The sequence below is a fragment of the Solanum dulcamara genome, chromosome 8 (genome assembly GCF_947179165.1).
Source record: "Solanum dulcamara chromosome 8, daSolDulc1.2, whole genome shotgun sequence".
NCBI classification, from domain to species: Eukaryota; Viridiplantae; Streptophyta; class Magnoliopsida; order Solanales; family Solanaceae; genus Solanum; species Solanum dulcamara.
This window is the reverse complement of record NC_077244.1, coordinates 17,172,657-17,176,983: the sequence shown is the minus strand read 5'-3', so window position 1 is coordinate 17,176,983 and position 4,327 is coordinate 17,172,657. Positions and strand designations below refer to the sequence as shown.

Below are 4,327 nucleotides of genomic sequence, written 5' to 3'. Positions count from 1 at the left end.
CCAAAAAGGAAGAGAAAAGATAGGCTATACATACCTATGACAAAAACATGCCAAGAGAGAGATACACATACCTTTTATGAGTTACTCTTTATCCCATTTGCCTCGTCATCCTTTGAACCTACTAAACACGAAAGTAATACAAATATCAACCACTGTTATCTTTCCATTATCTTAGGTTGCACCTTAGTATTCATGGAACCTATATCCTTGTTCGTCTCCTCAAGTAGTTCTTTAATTAGTTAAGGCGTTAACGAAAATTGGGCAGCACCTCCCCTATAATGTGACCTATCCAAATTTACAATTAGATCCCTAAAAACTACAGAAAACCAACAACAACAACCTTCAGCATATTTTTAAGCAATTCACACCAATAATATACAACATAAGCTCCCAACGACTCGCTCAAAATTACGATATCAAATAGGGTGTCTAGCCTTTATTTTGTAACACCTTTAATTATAAAAAATAAGGGGTCATGTAGCTGCAACCAGAAGCAGCCCTACCACTTTTAGAACAAATTTAGTCCCTGAAACAAAACACCACACCCCTGCAGCAGCACCTCACAAGCACAACCCTCTTCAATGACAGTTCAACTATAACAACTCAAACTTAGATTATTTTGAATGTCAAGCATATATATGATGTTTTAACACTTCTAGATACTTAAACAACATATAATACACTTCTTAACAATACCATAAACTCCAAATTAAGAGGAGAGACCTTAACTTACCTGAAATTGGCCAAAACGGCCAAGTTGCAACTCAGAACTTCTCCAAAAGTGCTTAAATTAAGCGGGCTGTTTTTGTCCCTTCTCTGCTGCCACAAATTGGAATATTTGGTTATAAAACACTATTATATAACCATGGGACACCTCAAATAATTAATTCATGGAACGAAACTCGAAGGCTTACCTTGGCAGCCCCTAAATTCGTAGCCCTCCTTTCCTCGTCTCCAATGTTTTCCTTCAGCTTTCTCTTAGTTGTTCCAAGTTTAAAGCTGAAGTTATGACTCTGTAGAGATATTAATATACATATATACATCTCCACATAGTTTAGAAACACCGTAGATAATTAATTTGCGGAGAGAAAGTTAGAAACCTACCTTAGTTTCTTCTAAACCATGGCTGCCTCCTTTGCTCTTCTCACGTTTTTCCTTTTTTTTGGCTGCTGTTTTGGACAGAAAATGTGACTAAGATTCAACATATAGATATATGTTTCCTTAGGGGGTTACACGTGTTCGTCCCCCATTGGGCCAACACATACATGCTACCAATAAGGGGTTGCCACGTGGCATGGGGTCCACCTCCCCAAGAAGGTGGGTCACCTAATTGACCCCAAGTAGGTGGGTTACCTGCTTGCTTGAGGTTCTTCCACATGTCACTCCTCCATTGGCTATCACGTGTCATCTTTTCCCCTTCCTCGTGGGTTCGTAATGTCGTCTTATTTTAGAAGCCTATATAATCTGTGCTACGTAAGCTTGGTATGTCCTCAAGTAGCTCAAGTATGTAAGACTTCTAAGTTAGTAGCTTACGTAGGTAAGTCGAGTCCTATGACTCATTACTTGGCCTCCAATTTCTTCCTGATTCTTATGATTCTATTTCCAACCTTCTCTACTATGGGGTATCACATTCTCCCTTCCTTAGAGTTGTTTTATAGTGTCGTAGCATATCCGGCTGATATGATAATGTCTAAGGAGCTTATAAGATATTCCGAGTTTAATGTGTGGTGTGTAAATCCTCCCCCCCTTTAAAATATTCATCCTTGAATGTTAAACAAAACTTCCCTTAGCACCTTATACAAATCGTAGGGAGATTCTTTACTGTTTCCATAACACATACTTCTATCAAGTACTTAATATACGAGTATGAGGAGTTGGGGTTACCTGCAGACATCGGGAATAGGTGCGAATACTTGTGTTTCATGTTTTCTTCAGCTTTCTTGGTCTTCCTCTTTAAGGTTTTGGTTTTGCCACAGTATCTTGACGGAAGGAACATCTTTAGTCTACAATCTTCTAGTTTGCCGATCTAAGATGGCGATAGGTTGTTCCTCACATGATTCCATTTATGGGACATCATCTATGGAATATACTCTGAGTGGCTCGTCAGTACCCTTGCGAAGTATCCCTATATGATGGACTGGGCGTATAGTTTTCAAATAAGGTTGTAAGCTCAACTTACCGGCCACTTTGCCCACCTTACGAGTAACTTAATACCGTCTAATATATTTTGGGTTAAGTTTCTTTTTTTTTGGGTGACCCTGTTATGAACATCCAATCATAAATTTGAACTCTGTATGTCGATGGCAATTATCTGTATATTATTTCTTCGACTCTGGGCTGCTAATCCTTAGGTTGCTCAATTATGTCGGGGCCCTTTAGCTTAGTCTCTCTAACATCTCCTCATCCAGTAGGGGACTTACACATCTTGCTCTACCAGTCTTGCAAGGGGCCATTGGGATACTGGAGTAGTAGCCATTATGGTAGGCAACTCGATGAGTGATGAATAATCATTCCAGCTACCTTCAAAGTTAATCTCCTGACTTGTAATATATCCTCTAGCATCTAATAGTGCGCTTAGTCTATTTAACAGCTCGAGGGAAAAATACGGTACTAAGACCTGTTTGTGCTCCTGATCTCTTCTTGGACTGATCTCAAGACATTAATTATAATTGAAGTCTCTCTATCTAAGACATTAGCTGAGGAAGCCTCACGGAACCTTACTACCTCCTTGTCCTATAACTTCACCTAGTTCTAGCTGCATAGGTAGTTTGCTTGAAGGAAGATGGGCTGATTCGTTAGCCTTTTTGCAATAACCCGTATAGCACCCTACTCTTTAAGAGTATAGCATATATGTGTAATGACGTTGATAATTTGGGAATCCTTAGCCTCGTATAGTCCTTCTTGTTTTTTTTAGAAAGTTTAACTAGCACTCTATCCTTTGGATTTTGCTTCTCAATCCTTAAAGTTGGATGCCAAGTGGTGTCGAAATTTCCTCGCCCACTGGACCATATAGACATTCTGTGGTTTGCCTCTCATTAGTTGGTACTATATTGACGAGCTGTGGCATTCGAGTGGGTCGTCAGTTAGCAATTAGCTAATCCTTCTTATCTTGCTTAAATCCTTTTTACAATACCCTCAATATAACTTATAGTACTCCAGGAACATAATCTCATATCGTTTCTCCGCCGCTAGTTCACATTCTTCCATCTCCCGCGATCATACCTGCACTATCGCACTAAATTCCACCAGAATTTTGAAGTTAAGCATGCTTAGGTGAGAGAAATACTGGGATGGGTGACCTCCTTGGGAAGTCCTCATATCGCATTTCATGGTAATCCTTGAAATAATGTGCGAGGCACTCAACTTAGCCCAAGATTTATCTTAGCTTCGTCTCACCAGTCTTTATGTATTCCCTTTCCCTTTCCTCTGTTAACTTGCAACTGGTATAGGGGTAGGTCTTTAGTTCCACTATGACCATGTCCTTTTTTGGTCATTTTGGTTTAACTCCTCCTATTGTATTCACCTCTTTTTGTACGCACCCATTCATTAGGGTTGGCTACCGAGTAGCGCTAAAATTCATTCATATAGTGACCTTTAGAGCCACTTTGAGTTCTGTCCATCCTCAGTTGGCATAGTTTTAAAGGAATTTTGACATATAAACTTTCCAATCCTATAGTAACCAGCTAGTGTTGTCCGTCTTATTTAAATCATTTCATAATTTTCCTTACCCCCTCTTGTAACCTTCTTGACACATTCTCGTGTCATTCTTTACACCTTTACGAGAATATGAGAGAGTGCAAGAAATACCTTGTCGCATTTTTTTTTATTTCTTTATTTACTCCTTTCTCACCTTATCTCCTACCATAGGAGTCTTGCTATTTATTTTCCTTGGTTATTTATCTATCGCAATATCATTTGCGACCAACTCTACAGCCAACATCTGGCTTTTGATCTAGCAGGTTGTCATTATCCTTCATAGTGTCCCTTGAGTTATTCGATATCCTTTCATTGGTATATTCTTTTTCTTTTATACGTACCCACCTTCTAGTTTTATATCATTCAAGGTCTCATCAAAACTTCTTAACGCTGTCTTACATACCATTCTTACATTTATCCAATTACTGGTGGCTTCCAGACCTTTCTAACTTGGTTCAACAATGGATCTTATTGCAGTTTAAACGTCCGTCTCAAGCATGTTGCCCCATCAATTTCCTCCATCTTACCCTTATAGTTCTCTCACTTGCTTCCCCTCTTTAGAGGGTACTTATACTTTTACCTGCTTATACCTTGCTCTATCTCTCTAGGTCCACTCTCAAATTTCCCCGGT

The 4,327-nt window shown here is 39.2% G+C and overlaps 1 pseudogene; it reads left to right on the top strand.

Moving 5' to 3' along the window:
- Positions 1-3,208: 3,208 nt before the first annotated feature.
- Positions 3,209-3,328, top strand: LOC129901923 (5S ribosomal RNA; annotated as a pseudogene).
- The last annotated feature ends 999 nt before the right edge of the window (positions 3,329-4,327 follow it).